Source organism: Manacus vitellinus, unplaced genomic scaffold, assembly GCF_001715985.3.
Source record: "Manacus vitellinus isolate BGI_N305 unplaced genomic scaffold, ASM171598v3 scaffold_3_pilon, whole genome shotgun sequence".
Taxonomy (NCBI): Eukaryota; Metazoa; Chordata; class Aves; order Passeriformes; family Pipridae; genus Manacus; species Manacus vitellinus.
In genome coordinates, this window is record NW_021940535.1 from 30,569,903 (window position 1) to 30,591,127 (window position 21,225).

A 21,225-nucleotide genomic window follows, 5' to 3' on the forward strand; every position below is an offset into this window, starting at 1 on the left:
CTAGTGGCAAAAGGTTCCTTTTCTTTAAAGAAAAAAAAAATATTTCTTAGTGTGTTGAAAACCAGCCACAAAAAGACCAACATTCCCTGGTGTTTGCATTAGAAAAAAGAGATGTACTCATAAAATGCAGATGATGAGTAGGTTTCTCGTAGTCACAAGTCAGTGTACGCAAAGCACTAGCATATGTTATTTGCTAAAAGCTAATACCTAAATTCGGATCTGTTCTGGCTCAAGAGTACTTTTATTAGTGATTAAAACATAGCAACTTCTTCATCAACTCTCAGATCTAATTTTAAATAGATTCAAAGTTAATCTGAATGCCATAAGAGCTCTCAATTTTTTTAAGTTGATTTTTTCCCTACATTCAAATTCTTCTATAATTAAGATTCACTGTTATTATATCCTTTATTTATGTCTATATGTTGTGACTGTTGGTGATCAAGAGGATCTATCGGGTCAGCAGTCCCATCATAATTGCTTGGTTTATGTCAAAAGTATTCGTGATCCCTAAGTGGGCTTCCATTCCAGCACTGTTCAGGCCCACAGTATTTAAACGTTTAACATCAGGCAAGGATGGAGCCATTATAGCCAGTAATGCTAAGGCACAAACAAGATTAAGGTAATAAATATCAAATATCAAAGCAGCTTCAACACAGCATATATCAGAGCCATGGAAAGAAAGAATTTTTCTGATTCATCATCAATTCCAAAGAATAAAAAGCCTTTCTGACCACTTAAATGAAATATTCTGTTTGATCCCCAAATGAACTGTTTTATTTTGAAATTGAGATTTTAAAAAATGTTTTCAATTTTATTTCAAAGTAAGATGAAAAGCATCTCAAAACAAAAAGAAGCACCAAATCTTTATTTTTGAAAATGTTACAACAAAGGAGTTTAATTTTCAGGGAATTTCTCCTCAGTTTTTTGTGTGAAAATAAGTTGGTGAAGTGGGACATTCCTGGAAAACTTCAGGATTTCCTTTTTTTTTTTTTTATTTTGGCATGACACTGATTACCTTCTTTGAAATGAAACTCATTTTGAGATAGAATCAGTTCTGTATTTTCCAGAGATTTGGCATCTGGCGGAAAATTATTTTTCTCCACTGTCTCGAAGAACAGAAAGATGGAGTGTTAGAAGGAGTGTTAGCCAAGCTGAGGGAATTAAAAAAAAAAAAGGAAAAAGGTAATTACACAGTAAAATCACAGAATCACAATTCTACGGTTGGTATAGTGTTTTTCTTTTGAGACTTTGAAAGAGAAAATCATATCTACCCCTGTTCCTCTACAGAGGCAATCCTTTCACAGCAGTGTTTCATGCCATGCATGTGTGTAGGTGTGGATGTTCTACTGGAAGGTTTAGAGGAGAAATTCTGTAGCAACCACACTGATCTTGCAGAGCAACAGGCAATAGCTGCCTTTCAGATCTGTTTCTTTCTCTGGTTCCAGTGTGAAATATGTTATCTTGTAATAACTGTAACTTACTTGTATCAGAAATGCCAGTGTGAAGAAGAATTACAGAAAAATATTTTTATCAGCTTCTTGAATGGAAGAAATGCACCCTGTCCCATTCTATCCTTTGCCCCATTACAATTCCATCTCTCATCATCCCTCCTGAAGAGATTTGGTTTGATGCTGGGCAGTCTGAGAACCACAGCCTTGATCTGTAATTTCTGAATGTGGGCAGAATGAATAAGTACCTAAAGGTCACAAACTGGATGCTAGGGATAATATCCACATTAGTGCTTAATTAGTGTTCAGGTCATACTCTCTTCAGATGTGTTAAGTGCCCTGCAGAGCTTACACCAGGTTGAAGCTCTGAATCTTCTCAGATTGAGGAAGCTCTGATGTTTAGGTCTTTCTGTTCCTGAGTGAATGCTAGGCTGATGCTATCAGCACTTCCTCCTCTTTTCTTGTCATCAAAAAGAGACACATTCACCAGCCAAGTCATTCTGCCTCATATCTGAATCCTGCACCAATACAGGAGGGTGAGCTACTGCCTGGGAGATGAACTGGCTGCCTTGGAGAAAGACACTGTTTTTACCTGTGCATTACCTGTCTTTGACAGCTTCAGCTGACCACACTGAAACTTCTCAGAGTTGTGAATTTAATCATTCGAGTCTGATTGCAGTCACGCCTGCAGCTGACTGCTTGGTTTTTCAGTAGAGCAGGAGCAGGTTTCATGATGTCATTGTTGTTCTTTGGATTAAGCCTCAAGAAACTACTTCCAAGATTGAAGCAGCAATCTGTCGTTCATGCCCAGCTTCTAGTTGCATAAAAAGCGAGAAGGAAGGACACGCTGAGCCTCCTCAAATCCTCATGTTGGTGTGTTCCTTTTCATCACTGAATATCAAAGTACTCAAAGTTAATCCTGCAACTATTTCTGCAGGACAAACAAGTCTGAGTCAATTAAACACACAGAAAAGAACCTCTTCCCCTCAAAACAGGGAGGTGCTTTATAGCAGAAACTCAGCTAGACACACACACACATCCAGTAACCCACTAAAATCAGAGAACAGTGATGGGCTATATATATTTTTTTTTTCCCTCTTGCCTCTGGAAAAAGGAGCGTGGGTGGAGACAGACACTTTGGCTCCATATTCACCTAAAAGCCCTTTAAAATGCCCGATGCATTGAGCAACATGGAGAGGCAGCAGTTTCTATCTTCATTTCTGCATGTTGACAGAGAGAGAGGAGAATTTTAACTGGATCAGCTTGTTTTCTGTGGTGAGGCACAGTTTGCATGGGTGCAGCAGAAGCGAGGTGGATGCACAGCCATGAATGATGGCTGCCATGACACAGGGCAACAACAGCTAACTCAGTCATGTTTTCATGTAGATGAACTGCTAGCTAATGTTCCAAATCCCAAACTGAATCCAAACCTGAGCTGCCATACTCAAGTAGTGTGAAGCTTCAGGTCTGGCTCACATCATCCCGTGATGCACAAGAGATCGCCTGTGTGAGTGGAAAGGTGTTGGATCTCCAAAGATGTTCCAAGGAAGGAAAAGGATTGTTTGGTGAAATGCCAGGCAAAACCACTTCCATGCAGGGCCTGTCAATGGGGTCTGTACCACGATGTCCTGCCCATCTCTGATCTTCGCACCATTTTTTCACTGAAGGGAGATTTGTGTTATTTTTGTTGTTTGGGCTACACACAGTTGACCTTGTAGTGTCCTGCCTGTGTGAAGAAAAGGACCAAGCCCAGGAAGCGGATCTGGTCTAGGGGAAGTAGAAGAAAAACTGGCCCTGAGTGGAAAGCTGCAGCATACTGCTTGCTTCTAACATCAATTTGCAGGGATGAAATGTTCTGGAGGCAAAGGGATTACACCAGACATGAACCTGTCTTGCTGTGTTTTGTAAAAAATTGGGTGTGTAGAGTACAGCTGCCTTCAGGCATGTTCAGCTTGCAAAACCTGTTAATCTTGGTAGAAAATAGGATTTACTGCCCTCATATGCACCATGAGAGCTCTGGTCCCATACAGGGTAGTATTTGTGTTCTTAAAAATAATTTTTAGCAATATTTTAAAAAGTATACAAATGAAAATAAATGCTTTTCCTGCCTCAGAAAACATTGAAGAAAATCCTGACCAATTTAAATAAATCTGCATGCATCCATATATGCTCACTGAAATATTATTGGTACTTATGACAATTTAATTTTTCCTTCAGGACTGAGTTTCTCTTTCCATTCTAATGGTTCACAAACGGCAACAATACCAAAAGTTCATGCTCCTGCTCTGTGATCATATTAAAATTCTCTGTTCCAATTGACACCAAATACATCTGTAGACTAAAAGCAACTTTAAGCATTAAATAACCTTTCCATATCTCCTATGACAATTCAGTTATTTGCATTTTTTTCACTCAGACACATCACATCTCAGATGTAAATTTTTATGTATCTCTTCGAAGTCTGAATATCTGTCAAACTCCCACAGCAAAGAGCTACTATTGCTTGGAAAACACTGTGGAAGTGGATAAAACCCTAGATATGTACATCAGTTAGGCTTCAGCTAGCTTAGTCCCCAGCTCCCACATGAGGTTGCTTTTCGATGCTTCAGGTTTGGTTCTATGGCTCTGAGTTCATCAGATGCACTTCTCTCAGTGACTCATGGGTGCATTTGGACCCGAGAGGAGGAGGTGAAAGGGGAGAAGGGATGTTTGTGTGTGCGTGGGTGCGTGCACAGTGCAATCTGAGGCATGCAGTGCAGGTGATGAAGCAAGGCACCCAGGCTCTCCTGCACAGTCACTGAGAAGGGAGGGCTCCCTGGTCGCAGTAGCCTGGTGTAGGGGCACGGGAGGAGACATTGTCTAAATGACCAAGACAGCTGGCACTCTACACTGGTCACTAGGTGAGATGCTTAGGGTTATATGCTACAAACACCCCCACCCTTAAGAACCCTTGAAAGAGTAAAACCAGCAAGGCCAGACACCAGCAGAAGCAACTTCAGGTGGTTACTCTGGGGCCTATGCTTCTGGGGTCCTTGGGAGCCTGTGTCTTCCATGCCTTGCAATCCTCCTGGAAAGCTGCCTCTCAGTATCTGCTTTGTAAAAGCTGCTGCTTCTCTCAGCACACTGACAGGAACTGGTGCCTTTGATATGCAGGGATGGAGGGTTATTATGGACCTGACAGCACAAGGCAACTTGCTCCACCCTGGGTCACTCCACGCACTCCATCCTGAATAGGAGTAGGCCTTTCAGGAGAGGATCTGGGGCAGCAGGCTTGGAAGTGCAGTGCTCACTGGGAGAACTGGGACACTGAACAGACAAGTTGGTGTTACCGAAGGGCCTGGAGATGAGAGTTTCACAAACTTTTAGAAGAATTTAAGATTCTACTTCCAAATCTGTTAGTTCACCAAGAAAGAAAACAAAGGCCAGATTCTGATCTTAGTGATGTCATTGTAAATATGGATAATAACACTGATTTCAACTAATTCTAAAGGTGATGATCTTTCATCATTAAAACTAGTGTTAAAACACCATGTGATTCAGTGGAGGTGGGAAATCACCTCACCAAGACACAATTGCAATGCATTTTCAAATGCCAGTGTATTAGACAGTACTGCTGTGTACTTGTGTGCATCCCAGTCAGTAATTTTAACCCTAATGAGATATCCACTAGTTGCAGCTAAATCTAATGCATGCTCTATAGTGAGGTTGTGCTTTTGCAATCATTAGAGTAGCATGAAAAATTAATCAATTCACCTCATTCTCATATGCCTGTTGGCACACAGGACAATAGAACTGGAAAGGAAATTCCAGGGCCACAGATTTTAACTCTGCTTGGTTGTGGGCACCAGTTCAAGTGCCTTCATGAAAGGGGAACATCAGAGTAGTACACAGCATTTGAGATAAATTCTCACCAGGGACTTGTAAAATGTTATTAATTCATCCCTGTCTCCTTTAGCCTCTAGTTCATATGACTTCTGCAAACACTGGTAGAAAACAAATCAGATCATTGATTTGGAGTCAGCTTGCAGTTGACTGTGAAATTAAGTGTAAACTGTACACAGATATTTTGGGTAAATTTATGGCATATGAGAATAATTAGCTTTCTGTCAATATTTCTACTTCAAAAGTACTTAAAAGATGGGTAGATGAAACCTTGTTACTTAAATTACAATTCACTGAAAATAACATATCTCTGTCATCATCACGATATTAAGACTTGATCATATCTTGCATTTAAAATTATCAAATAACAATTATTCAGATCCTCATGGCTAGGCTTTGCGAACGAAGATTTGGGAAAGGCTCTATCCACATTTGTTACAAGCACGCTGGTGGCTAATAACGCCAATATGAGATATCCATGTCCAATTGCAAAAGGCACAGCAGAAAGACTCCTTAGGTGGTATATTCTGCAAGGCACGATTCTTTCTGCATTGTCTTTTCTCCTTGAGAGTGATCCTGTGTGTGTTCTCAAAGGAAGCAGCAGCGTTATAGATGGTGTGTCTCCAGACCTCCCGATTGGAGGCCAGAGTAGACCAGTTATGTTGATCATTGTGGCCAAGGCTGAGATGTTGTTTCAAGGAGTCCTTGTATCTTTTCTTTGGGGCTCCTCTCTTGTGGCAGCCAGTGGCAAGTTCACCATAGAGCAGGATCTTAGGGAGGCGGTGGTCCTTCATCCTGGAGACGTGCCCTGCCCAATGCAGCTGTGTTCTCAGCAACATGGCCTCAATACTTGTGACTGCCTGCTTGTTCTAGAACAGATGTATTGGTCACATAATCTGACCAGTGGATGTTTAGGATTGTTCAGAGGCAGCGTTGATGGAAGCATTCTAAGAGACACAAGTGGTAGCAGTAGATGACCCATGATTCAGACCCATATAAAAGAGTAGACAGCACTATGGCTCTGTAAACACTGATCTTTGTGCTTTTCTTCAGGTGTTTATTTTGCCAAACTCTTTTATGAAGCTTTCTGAAAGCACGATATGCCTTTGCTAACCTGTTGTCTATCTCCCTGTCAATCTTACCGTCCGAGGAGATGAGGCTACCTAGGTAATTAAACTGCTGGACTGATTTGAGCTCTGATTCACCAGTGGTGATATGGGGATGATGGAAGACTTCCTGAGGTGCTGGTTGATAGAGAGCTTCTGTCTTCTTTAAGCTGACTTCCAGCCCAAAGAGCTCAGCAGCGTCTGCAAAGCAGGATGTTAAACACTGCAGAGCTGCTTCTGTGGCGACAAGGGCGGCGTCATCAGCATAAAGCAGCTCCCGGACAAGATGGTTTAAGGTCTTAGTGTGGTCCTTCAGTCGCCTTAGGTTGAAAAGGCTTCCATCAGTACGGTATCAAATGTAGATATCGTCCTGATCATCGAGGTCTGCCGTGGCCCTTTGGAGCATCATGCTGAAAAAGATTGTGAATAGGGTTGGTGCAAGAACGCAGCATTGTTTCACACCACTGGTTATTAGAAAGGGCTCAGAAAGTGCATTGCCGTATCTGACTTGGCCGCACTGATCCTCATGAAGTGAGATGATCATTTTAAGGAACTTGGGGGGACATCCTAAATGTTCCAAAATCTGCCATAGACCTTTTCTGCTCACAGTATCAAAAACCTTGGTGAGATCAACAAACGTTACATAGAGACCTTTATTCTGTTCCCTACACTTCTCTTGCAATTATTCAGATGCTACCATCAATAAAGCTTCTTGAATAATCTATAATCAGCGAAGCTGGTAACACCAATAATAACCTCTGAACCTAAGACAAAACATGTGTGTACATAAATAACCAAGCTGTAACTTTGGCTTAGTAAACATTACTGAGTTGCATGGTAGCAGGACATTTGATAGTGAGCAAAGATGGCAAGCTACTTTCTTAAGGACAGTCAGTGATGTGTTGAGATGTGAGCCAAGAGGATACCATTCAGGTACCCACTCATAAGAGATCCTCCCTGGCCAGTAACTCCTGCACCACCCGTCAGACAGGCTGGGGTGCACTATCCATCCCTGCGTGTGTGTGCAGAGGACTCAACATTGCACACGCAGCACGTCCAGTCACCCTGCACACAGGGAGTCACTGGCTCATGCTCCATGGCCTGACTAGGGTCCTGAGCACTGTGCAAGGCTCTGCAAACAAGTGATCAGAAGTACTGCTCCAGCACAGCCTGGCGGTGCTGGTCGTATTGGGAATCAAATTATTCAGTTCCCTGCTCAACTGAATTAGTAGAAGTGGATGGTAAGTGGTAAGTACATATGGAGACCTCCAACACATTTGTATTGGGATACAGCTGAGTGTAAACCTGAAGAACCACTGGACTGACTCAGTATCATTGCAGTGGAAAATCATTGATTAAATAGATTGTGTTTCGAAGCCCAGAACTGAAAGTCTTTCAAAATTCTGAGTTGTTTTTGACTAGTCCCATCAATTTATTCTTGTCCTACAGGAAGGTGATATGCAGCCAGGTTGTTACAGGCCAAATGATGCCAAAGGATTTCAGCACTGTTCCCATCACACTCTCTAGGGCTGAAGAAACCCTTGAATAACCCATAGGCCACACATAATCTCATCCTCCCACAAGACCTGCTGGGCTCGCTGTGTATCCAGCCACCAGTTGTGACATGGGGCTGTGACTCACATCGTGCAGGGAGGTAATGAAGAGTTTTGACTTAGAAAGACTAGACCAGTCTCTCTGCTCTTGGGACTTTCTCCAGTCAGCAGGAAAGGGCTGCTCTGCCATGACTTCTCTGGCATTCCTGATGCCAGGAATCAGTCTGATGCAGAAACACAGGATAACTGGAAAACCAGGTTGGTCAGGGATTCACCCAGCTGGTCAAGGACTCAGCCTCTCTTCCCATGAGAGATGAATGAACCTGTACCATGAGTTGGGCAGTGTCAAAGTGCATGGGAATATAGAGCTGCAGAGTCTCACCAGCCTAACTCACCATCATGGGCTCCCCATCATCCGATAAGGCATCTGGTTTTAAAACTCCCTGTCACCTTACCTCTTATTGTATTAAAAGTTATCTATTTTGAAAGTGTTTGTGTCTTTCTTCTTGGGATTCAAAAAGTGTCACCTCCTTGTGCAAAACAAGGCAAAGGAGATAAAAATAGTGGAGTGAGAAGCAGCTAGGGAAAGCAGAGTATGTCCTTTCTCTGGTGGGCTCCAGACTACTCTTTGGAGAAGAGACAGGGCTAGGAACAGTAAAAAGAGATGTTTGGAATTTCTATGATGTTTATCCTTCTTAGTAATAAAACTTAACAAGGGTTTACAACAATTGTCCTCAGAAAGATTTACAGTTTCCGCACATTTCTGTTTTATTTTGTGACTAGTGGTGGGTGTTGTCAGCTTCACAACTTGCCCTAATAAATATTACAGCCATAGGTCTCTCTGATAGTATCATGTTTCTGAGTGTTTCCGTTCCCTTGCATCTCCCTGCAGCATGTGACATTACCCAGGTGTACCAGCTGGCTGCCTACAGCTCCTCTGACCTCACACTGGGAAAGCATCTGTAGAAAGTATCTCGGGAGATGGCCCTCCAGACTTTGCTCTTGAATTTTACCATCATTACTAATGCCAGTACAACTCCAGTGACAGTAGCAGGGGCTACTGCTGGCAGTGGGAGTCTGGACTGCCACAGTGTGTCCTGGTTCATGTGAGGTAACACAAGAACAGGATGACTGAAGATCTATTTACAGAAGTTTTCCCCAGCACTGTGGAGGCACCTGTGGCCAAAACCAGGCTGCCTTGCAGAGAAGGAAAAAAATGTAGAGTGGAGGTTCTGGAAGGCTGCTCTGCATGCTCAGGACTGGCTGGCTTCAGGAAGGAATGTCTATATGTTGCATGTGGTGCAAGCCCTGAAATCTTGCCCATAGGGAAAAGATGTCCCCACAGTGCTTGGGAGAGGAAGCCAAATGCCTGAGTATGGCCCCAGACTCTCATCTGTGCAGCCTGATGGAATATAAATTTTTTCTCTATCAGCAGATGACCTGAGCTTGGCTTTCCTGAGCTCTTGGGTGGTGTGAGCAGTCACACACCCTGCTAGGTCCCCCATGGCAGCAAGCTGCTTTCAAACCAGAAACCTCTGCAAACCATGGCCACCCTTCTCAACATCTACCTAGTCTCTGTCATTGGTTTTATTGTCCTATGCACTTCATCATGCATGGAAATTGCTCCAGCTTTTCTGCCTTTTTTCCCTTTTTAAACAGGTACCAAAGTGAGAGAGTATCTATGTTCCCCACAGCTCATCCCAGGGATTGAAATGAAAGTTGAGATTCCTCTAACTTTTTACAGTCCCTGTGTTTTCTCAGTGCATGGGAATCATGTTTTGAAAGCGATGTGTATCATGGCCCTGGCTATTTACATTCATTGCCTAGTTATTTTTATCTGTGTCTGAATTTGTGGGCTAATTACACAGGCACACACACACACAGAGAAACCACTTTGGCCCATTCCCAGAGATAAAGTAACCTAAAGCATGCATTACCAGCAAACACTCAAAGGTTTGTTCTACTATTTATCTGATAGATCTTTAAAATAAAATGGTTTAATATGCTTTCAAATAAAAACACGGAACCACCATAACTAGGATTTCCGTGCTGAAGGCAAGCAAATTACAACACATCAAAGTCCTTCCTAGCATAAGTCATACTACCTCTAGGTGCCCACCTGAAGCTTCAGAAACCACAGCCATCTTCTTCATGGACATGGACACACCATATGGCATTTCTTACCCCAAAGTAAGTGTCAATCTTCTCCCCTTGCCACGGTCCTGCCACTCTCGCCCACTGGTTACATTTAAATTTTGCTGCTTTTTTGATTGCATCATTGATAGAGCACCTGGGCAGTCCCAGGAGGAAGGTCCATCCATCGTTGCATTGGGAACATGCTAAGAGCTTCCCTGTCTCCAGTGGTCTGAGCCATGGAAATTGAAATGGTGAAAATGGTGAAAAATATGCCAAGAAGAAGACAGTGTGAATTTTTTAAAGTCAAAACTTAGATAAGAATAAGTCATGGTGATTAAGCCTCATAGAAACAACTAGTGATTTTGAGTGTCTGTGATTCTATGAGGGCATTTGTACCCTGGAATGAAAAGACATCAATAGTTATGCAAGTAACTCCCTTTTGGAGTGTAATATCATATATACACCGATACATTCACATTTATATGTTAGCTGTGATAGGATTAGATATTCCAGCCACAGACTAGCCTATTTTGATCATAATGCAGTAAGTGTATGCACGTATAAAATATTAATATAGCAATATTTTTATCTTTCTGTGCCAAAAAGCTTACCATTGCTCTATCTCTGGATGCTATCTTCTTCAATTTCAAAGGGTGTATCCTCCATGATTTTATCTGGCATCAGCCAAGCAGCAGAGTCCATTTGCTTGTCTCACCTACCCTTCCCCCAGGGTCAGAGCAGGTCTGCTGTGATGGCAGCAAGGGCTCACACATCCCCCTCTGCCTGGTTTTGCCTTCAGCTTTCTTTTTACTGGAAGTAAAAAGAATCTTTGCCTCATGGAATCAAACAGCTCCTGGTTGCATCCAGCTCTCCAGCTTGTTCTGGCACAACCAAAATGCTCCTGGCAGTCACTGCTGCATGAGCACAGCAGAAGGGAGAGGGTACTGGGAAAACACCACCCTAACTGGGAAAACACCACCCTAACTGCAATGGCTCTGGTGGTCAGGTAATCCCTCGGGAAAGGGATATAGGATATATTAATAAAACCATCTCCATGGTGTCTATGCTGTAACACCACGAATGCAAAGCCATACTCATGACGAACGCAAGTTCAGAGGCACCCTTGGAGGATTTGGGTGTAGGAATCTTGAGAAGAGCAAAGGAAAGATTCCTCCCAAAGTTTAATTTGTAGAATATAATTTTTAACCCATAAAACCTGATTCCCAATATTAGGAAATTTCAGGACGACTCAATCTCCTGACAGTTCTGTGACCCTTTGAAAACATTTTTGTGGTCAGGGTTTGCTTTCACATCTAAAATTAACTTCAAAACAACTTTTCCCCTTTTCTAAAGAACTCAAGCTTTGGGTTCATAAATAAATAAAAGATGGCAAAGTAAAAGAGACCAGATCTTAGCACTTCCCAAAGAAAATGAGATTAAGAAGTATTTATGAGCCACGGACTTGAAGCCTTCCCTTGATCTGTGTGTGCACAAAAATGAAAAATGGCATATTTAGCCACGAAGATCCTTTTTAGTTGGATTCTTTTAAAAGATTCTTTTAAAATGGTAAGCCCTTCTGAGAAGGCAGACTCCACCTTTCCCATCCCAAGTCAGACTTAATGTACTGCTGGCATTTAATGCACAGTGCCAGGGACTAGAGACTTATGTTTTCATCTTTTAGTGATAGTTATCAGTATAAATGATACTTATCTGTATAAATTCTGTACTTCCCAGCTATGACATCTGAGATTTGAAAAAATAATGATGGAGACACGACAAACTACGCCCCTCCCATTTTCCCTGGCATGCAGTGATACACACAAGCATGATTGCTATCACACCATTTTGAGTCACAAAATAATGAAAATTTTCATGTAAAGATGGCACTGAAATACGCAATGTAATTTGAGCCAATGGACTGTACATACCAGGATGTATGAATTACAGTGTTCAAAAATAAAAGGAAAGCAAATTTTTTTCTTATTTGTGATACCACAAAAGTCCTTTAAAAAGCTGGACTTTAATTCCAGTGATGAGCTAAACCTGAATAATGAACCAAACCAGGACACCATCTAAATGACAAGGCTCCTGTCCTTCAGAGGTGCTTTTCAACCCTGTCAGATATTTTGGAAATAATCCTGTGGCCTATTTGTTGGAGCTGCTTTCTCAGGATAGTCTGAGAAACTGTCTTGCCTCTAGACAAGAGAGTCCCCATGGACAAGATGCACATACCAGCTAATGAAAAGAAAAGGCTGAAAGGGACTTGGAAGGCCAACCCAACATATCCATGTTGTCCTTGAGAGACATTTATCCAATTAGTCCATAAGATATGTAGCAACAGGGTTGATTAATTCAGCCTATTATCCACTATAATGCCTGTTTCCTTTTCTGAACTGCTCCCAACCAATTTTTCTTCATTTTGTGCTTGTGCTTGACTATGGCTACCTAAATCTAACGCTTTGCATGTGTTCCCATTTAATTTTATTTTTTTTTAAGCCTATTTCTTCAGCTTTTCCAGAGCAATTTGAATTTGAACCTATCCTCCAATCTGACAGCAATCTCTGCTGTATCATAGAATTTGTAGCTGTAGTAAGCATTCTTTCTATTTCATCACCCAGCTCCCTAAAAGGGAAAAAAAAAGCATCATGTTTGAACCTGTCAGGAGTGAGTTTTGTATTTAGATATCTTTTGAATTTAGTGTCAAAACACTAAACTCTTCTCTGGGTATGGTACCCAGTCAGTTAGGCACCTATCTTATGGTATTTCTCTGTAGGTTGCTTATGTAAACCAGGTGCTAAAAACCAAACACCCAGTGAAGTCTGAAGCATCCTGACTTCATGCACTGACATTTCGCTGTCCCTTCTTTAAAGGCCCCACAACACTTACATAATGCTTAATGTTATGTAAGAGTTGGTACATCTCAGTATGAAAAGGTGAAATCTTGATTTCTATTATGTTTAAGTGGATTTTCTTTTTTTCTGCAAAACCATAACCCAGAAACATTATTGAAAGGCCAGAGTAAGGTAACAAATGTTAATTTTGTGGTATGGTATGTTATATGTTGGAAGTGAAAGCCATAAATCACAAGCTTTTCAATGTGACACATAATGATTACTCTTAGATACTGGCCTGCTTTATTTACAAGACTTTAAAAATTACATTGTGAATACTCATATGATCATAATAAAATGATTGCCTGAAGAAGTGTGAATTCCATTTAGCCTTTTCAAAGAAGTGCTCAGTGGGCTTTGTACTGCGTGGGCACAACCTTGGAAAAGGCCTATGATTTGACTATGAAAACATGGCTTAGTTCCAGTGTTAACAACATAGCTCTGTTAAAATAACTGGTGGGGGCAACAACCTATAATTTTTGTAACATCATTGAAAAAAGTGTTTTCCTTAAGCAGTGTTAATTGTGTACAGCACAATTTTTTTGTACACATTAATAATATTGGTTTGATTAGCTATTTTTAACAAAAACCATGAAAAAGCATCTCTGGATGCTTCTTTCAGTGAAGTGTGAAAGCACTCAGGTCCCACATTAGCAGTGTTCTGTTCTTGATTCTACTATTTCTTCATTTTGGTTTTTTTTTATGTGAATCTCAATAGAGCAATTCGAGCCATATTAGTCATATATTATCAGATGGTAAAAAAAAAAGGTTGATGCAGAGGAAAATATGACACCATGCACTCTGAATTATAACCTGGTGGAATAGAAATTGTTCCTCTGACCCTCTTCTAACTCGGTCTGATTACAGAGCAGTCTAGCTCTGAACACCTTAATAGTAATTTCTTATTGTCACCAGAGTGAATATGGCCCAGGGAATAATGTATTTGCCATCAATTCACACTGTCTAATACCTTTCCTTCGTTTTGAAAGCTGATGTGTATGGTGAGACTGACTATCTTCCTAGGCTATATCCTCTAACTTATGTCATCACTGACGTCAATGAAAAGAAGAATGTAAAATGCAACCATTTCAGCTGAATTGTGAGCTCTATGACTGCATGAGGTGGAGGGCTCTTGACACGTATGCATGCTTTCTGCAAACACCACAGAAGAGGTGTTTTTGTATCAACTCCAAAGGATTTGGGTGAGGGCAAGTGCCTTTTTCATTTTTTCATTCTGTTAGCCCTGTTACAATCCTGCTACCCAAAACCCCAACAGGAAATATTTCAACACAGAGACAGTCTTCAGTGATTAAACTGTCATGAAATACAGATGAAGTTGGTGGGGTTGATTGGCTCTCACTGTGCCTTGACGCAGCTGTGGCTTGGATGAGCAGAACTGGTTATGAGTCAATCTGACAAGGATGGGATCACGCCAGAGGTCAGGGGAACCAGCGAGTTAGAAGAGCACAGACAGTTATTTTCTCTTTCAGGTTTTATTTTTTCTAAACTGGCGATTTGTGACACGGAGTGAAGAAGGTGACTCCACCACAGTCTCCTTCATCACACACTGTTGTTACATGATGCAGTGCTGCTGAGGTCCAGCACCTTCAACCCTCACCCTCAGCAAGGCCAATGTGAGCACCCGAAGGAGCTTTTTGCAAGAGACAGTCAAGCCTGGGGAGTCACCCTGGTTTCCCAGGTTACTTGTGCAGACAGGTCAGGACCTCATTTTAAGGGGTTCCTATATGGCTACATTACTGGAGCAACTGCAAATCAGGGAAAATGTTGGTAAAGGTGATGAGTGCCATTCCATATGTCAGCTCTGACCCATTTTCTTCTTTGCACTTTATTTTATCCATCCTGAAGGAACTGCGTCTCAGCCACATCCCATAGTTTCCTTCCCTCTGTAATAGCAAAGAGGCTTCAACTGCTGACTCTGAGACATGACATGCTGTTGAAAAGTGAGGGAACTGTACTATAGAACTAATTTTTTGACCCAGTTCAATAAAATGCTTGATTTGTCGACCAGCAAATGATGTCATGAAATGTGGTTTTTTTCCATAGGGGGCCCAATGTGCAAGGAGGTACTGGTAGCTTCTTCTTTTATAAGGGTTTGAAAGGATCTGGAAAGACTGTTGGATACTACTGTGAAGAGAATACTTTGAACACAAACACATGCATTACAGCAAAGGTTAAAGAAACTTCAAAATTCTGAACTAATACAGTAAAACTAGAATGATGTGCATATCAATAAAGGCAAGGAAACTATACCCATGTGGCTTGGCTTAATGGTCTTTCTGTGCTTTGGGAGGATCCTTAAACTGGAATGAATTCACTCTCTGATTGGGCTTTGCTAGAGTTTAGACAGAAACTCATCTAACTGAGATATGCTGACCTAGACTGATGCTGCTTAAATTGAATATAAGCTGTAACTTTCATAAATCACGTTAGCAGATTAAACAGTTACAATTGAAAGGTCTTGATTCGTAGGCACTAGGCTGTAAATTAGCTACTGCAGTAGAAGGCTGTGAGTTTAGGAACCTGACTGGGAACACCCATTCCTGTAGTACATGTATTTGGCAATAAACCTCTATTAAGGGACCAAAGAAAACAACACAGCTGTGACTGATCAAGTGGAAGAGAAGTAATACAAAACACCCATCAGTTTTGTTGTTTCTAGAATATCCTGGAGGGATTAAAGACATAAAAAGTAGGCAAGAGAGTCTGAATCTTGGCCTTTCAGTAAATAGTCACCTTCCTGTCGGTGCATTTCCTAGGTTTTGCAGTATTCCTGCAAACATTTTCTCAAGTTTCTTGGTCTGATTCAGTCTCATACACATCTTTTTCAGCATGTTCCCAAAATAGGCACCCTATTTTTAAAGGTTAATTGTGGATGCCATGTTGTGATTATCATCCACATCTATAGCAATTATGTTTTATGGTTGCCTGTGCTTAAGACATGAAGTTCAGCTTTGCATTTAACACACTCCTAAACTATCTGTAATTCCTCTCTAAGCTTCCTCTCTTCCCTCAATTAGTTGGTTTCCTTCAGTATACCTTCACTTTAACATTCATTCCATGCTTGTTGTTTTTTTATTACACAGTCCAATAGGCTCACGGTACACTCTGTGTTTTAGTAAAGCCTGTTTCTTGTGCTTGGAAAAGCTGAAAATAAATAAATATTGGGAGGAATGCATGTGGAATATCACATTAACTTCTAAATACAGAGATTCTTAAGCTTTCCGATTCTTACTGGAAATATATGTGGCATGAAAATTTGACAGTGGCTGAAGACTGAGGATGGTTATCTTACAGAATATACATAGCTGGAAGAAAATTATGTCATGACAACATCTTGTGATGTACTTTGTGCAGAAGCGACTGGCTGTTAAATGGTCACACTGCAATGCTGGCTAAAGTTACCAGGGACTTTCTTCTGGAAAAGGAAGTTTCTAATAAAAACACCCAAGCACTTTGAATAATTGCTAACAATAACCTGGACTATAGTACTTCAGTTGTACAGTTCAGGAACATTAAACCTCTTAACCTTTGAGTTGCCTACTTGATTTTCAGTGAATATGATTCTCAAGATGATAACAACTGTGCTCCTTCGTTCTTTATTAAGGACACACGATTTCTCCCTTGCATATTAACACTCATTATAATAATAAAGAATGGCAAAAATACAGGTATCAAAAGATTATTAGTACCTTCTAGACACAGCCATTTCATAGTTCCTTTTTCTGGAACTACACCACTCTAATTAGCGTAACAACTATTGCTACATTCAGAGTGTCAACAGTAACATTTGATGACACAGAAACCTTGAAGAGGCTCATTTCATCCATTGTTCTGTCTGGAGCTTGTTTGAAAAATCTGGTTTATGTCTACTCTTTTCCTGTGTTTCTTTTACAGTGTGAAGAGAAAAGCAACAACAATAGCACCCATTTTGGGGGTTAAGGTGAATCCATCTATACATCATGGGGAAAATCTGCTCATTTCCAGAATACCAAAGCACAAACATATTGCATTCAACATGAACCATTCTGCTGAGGTTAGATGCATTTGCATGCTAAAAGATCTCCACATCAAAATGTAGATGCCACACAAAAGAAAATACAGACGAAGAAGAAAAACATGTTTTGCTAACAACAACTAAGGCAGCTTAACTTCTACTAATGGATAAGATAAAGTATTTTGTCCAAATTCAGCTATAAAATGTTACATTCTTACTACAGGATTTATAACAGATGCTGGCTGCATCAACCAAAACTCTAAGGACCTTGGAGAAGGGTGTCCAGCTGGACTGGCCTGAGCCTCAGCAAGGGCAATGGAAAGGTTGCAGACACAAAAAGTGCTCTCAGGGCAGCCAAGCTGCAGTAGCCTGTAAGGTGTTACCAGGACAGCATCAATTCAGTCATGAGAGAGATGAACAGGGCTGAGCTCCCATGAGGTTCTGTGGTTGCATCCATCCACGACTGGAGCCAAATGAGCAGGGAAGGCACTGCTTCTGGTCCTGAAGTGGGCAGCATGCAGCAGGATGCCTTTGTATTATCCTGTTGGATACCCCCAAATCTGAAACACAAGGCAATTCTCTCCAAAATGAAATAATTTTCACTTAAAACAGCTAGAGATGTTCTTACCACAAGAAAGCTTTGATGAGCAGGCACAGACCAGATTAATTAGCCTGCTTGCAACTCATAGCAATTCTATACATCAAGGTTGGAGGGAGGAAAAAAAGCACTTGTGTTTTTACATAAACACAGCATAGAGTTCAGCTTACCCTCAGGACAGGATCGACTCTGACAGTCACATTATAACCACCCTTTTAGTAACTAAAGGTAAACTACAAGTTCAGAAGGTCTGATTTTTCACAGAGGATTACATATTGCTACATAATTCTCACTGGACAAGCTCACTAAATAGATTTTTTTCTCTTCCATTAGATCTCTCCTGGTTTCATCTGCCTCCTTTTCAACTCCACACCTCCTTCAGATCACTGTTCCAGCATTTCATATATTATCCTTATTTACATGCAGTGGATTTGGACTAGATTCACAGAAAGGTTTACTCACCTAGCACCACTTACCTGCCACTGTACTTCTCAGCACCACCATTTGTATTCCCATTGAGCTGCTGCATATGCCTGGAGGTGCTTATTTCCCTGCCAGGAAAATTCCTAAATATTGCCCCTGAACTTGCCAAGGTCTTAACCGTGTGAGCCTCCAAGCACCTAAATCACATCTAAGCTCTTTTGGGATTTGCAAACAAAATGTTACCCCCTGCTTCCAGGCCTGACCTGACATGCATTTTCAGAGCACACCTTCCATATCAGGCATCACACAAAGCACAAAGTTCAGTAAGAAAAATCTTGGTGAATCTCTGCGGTTCAGTGGTCACTGCATCCATGCAGCACATGTGAAATGAGGGGAGCCTGCCTGTTTCACAGGTTCTAGTTTCAAGTAATTTCTGTGGTTGAAGATACTCCTGCTCTTGAAGATGCCCCTGTGGAAGAGTCAGTTAGGTGGTAATCATGAGGTCAAGTGGGGAGAAAAGTAGGAGAGAAATCAAGTGCAATCAGCATGGATGAAAACTCTAGCAGTGGATTTACTGAAGTGAGAGCTACCCTCTTTCTCTGGCTGTTTTGCTCTGAGGGTAGAGGCAAGAGAGACAATGCTTAGCAACTGCAGAAGTCTGGCAAAGGAGATGGTTGGCCTCCATTCTCTTGGGAACAGTGAAAGGGGAACTAAAATGTTGCCTCTGTCACTTCAGGCCAGCTATGTAGGTTGCTGGGTACTGTCTGAAAGCATCCTCACTGTCTGAAGGATAACTCAAATTGTATTCCAAGTGGAATGAAGCAAGTTTTTCAGAAGCTTAAAAACATCACAGGACAGATGAAAGGGCCTTGAATGAGTGTTGTGACTTCCCCACTATTTTTACTGGATAACTGTCTCACAGATTCTCTGCTTTATTGGTTTTGTTGTGCTGTAAAAGATGCAAAGACCAACTTATACAAGATCTCCTGAATCCAAGCCATAATTATTTTAGTATTTATTGAAAAACATTTTGAGTCACTTCAGATCAACTATGGAACCAGTCTTAGTGTAAAATGAATTTGCACAATCACTGTGGATTTCATAATGCCCTCTGGACACAACTAACTGGGAACAGAAATGTTTGAAAAGTATTTCCAACCACATTAAAGATAGTGACATTTGCATCTGATATGCTTGGGAAAGATGTCCATTGGTGTATCTCATCTCAGGATGTCAAACCCAATCCAGAGGGAGCACTCCACAGCTGCAGATGGAGAAGAGCAAGAGGGCAGCCACAGCAGAGGTTGCTCCTCCTGAGCACCTTAACCAAGAGCTTTCCCAAACCCATCCTCTACCACCATCAGTAGCACCCCTACTGAGGTAGAGACCGCCTCTATTTTGTTTCTGATTCTACTTACACTGAAGTGAATGGAAAAAATTTTATTCTCCTTAGATCACTAAAAACATATATGGGATCTCTGGAGATACCACAACCCAGAGTAAAATGTGCTGTTACTGTCATCCAGTCCTGACTGATCTCTTGAAGACCTCCACAGCCTTTCCAGGACACCTACTCTCCTGCTTTGCTGTCCTTACTCTTCATGAATTCTTCCCACTGAAGCTCAAGTCTTGCTTTATCCCCTACCAACATGCAAGACAAATTTTTCCTTTTCTGTTTTGATCAGCCTTCAAAATAGACTCATTTTTATTACTTCTTAGCATTGTTTTTTGGGGCTAAAAAACCTCCATGCTTTTGCCCTTCCTTCAGAGGTGCCATTTCCTCCTGCCCTCCTCAGTTGCTCCATAAAGCCTTCCTGGTTGTCCCGTCATTCTGGGAATGCAGCACACAGTCATTCTTTCCACACATCTGGAAAGAGCATTTGCAACACCATGAAATCCAGCAGACTGAACGATGAGACCTTGATGCATGCCCAGACTTAATAGCACCACTTTCTCAATTGCAGAAGAGGGATAACTTGAAAAAAGAGAAATTAAAAGAATCTTCATGTGCAGGCATCCCATCATTCAGGTCATCTGAAAGCCACATCTCAGACCATGCTTTGCTGGATTCAGACACAGTTGGCATCCCCTCTCTCACCTGATAAAGCCCTAATGTGGGTGAAGAGGATGACGAGAAGGCAGCATGTGGGTCCTGACCAGTGTAATAAGCCAGGTGCATATACAGTCACATTTGGTTGCTATTTGCTTGGCTCTGAGACAGCAAGTGGCGTGTCAGCAACAGCAGGAGGCAGTTGGGAAGAGGCAGGGCATTTTGGGTTGCTCTTGGATGCATCCCCTTCATATCTTTCTATATTCCAATTTGAAATAAAGGAGCACATAAATTCAACACCCAACAGCTGGGATGATATCAAGAGCAGACTGAGTCAAACCACAGTAAGGGCCTTGCATTTCAGAAGTACCCATACATGGCCCATTATTAAAAATAACTATTCAAAAATAGCTCTTTGACTCCAGTCAGAGACAAAGCAACAAGTCATGTGGTAAAATTGAAATGTAGCCTGGAAAAGTGAACAAGTGAAACCATGTTAGTGGTGAAACCACTATCAAAATCTTACCAATTTCAACAGGGCTAAAATCTCCCTCTTTATTTTGGTGTGAATGCACCCATGTGATGGGTGCCATGGGAATTTATAATCATAGATGCCATGAATGAAAGGTCCTGTCTGGTCATTCAGTCTCTTCTCCCAAATATTAAATAATTTATTCTTTAGTGATACCAGAAAGGAACTACGGCTCATACTGAATTCAATTATCTGCCTAAAAAGGCAATGTGAATCTAAGGACTTGCAAGCAACCTTTATCATTTATTTCCAGGTGATTTCCTGAAAGTAGTCACAGCTTGATGCTTTTGTTAGGTCCCATAACTCCCCTCTCAGAGAAGATGTATTTAAAGTAATCATCCAGTTATGCTATTTATACCTGGCAGATAACTGAACACTAAGCACCGTTGTAGATTTGTCTGATAAAAAAAATTGAGAGAGATTTCTGTGAAAATAGGATTTCAATATTTTGAGGAAAACACTCTGCTTATACTGTTTCTCTAATTTAGATGCTAAATTTCTACTAATGGACCATGAAAGAGAGTCATGTGGAAGGCTTTCGTGTGACATGAGTTCCTTAACACATGTTTGGGGGAGGGGTGTCAATTAAAA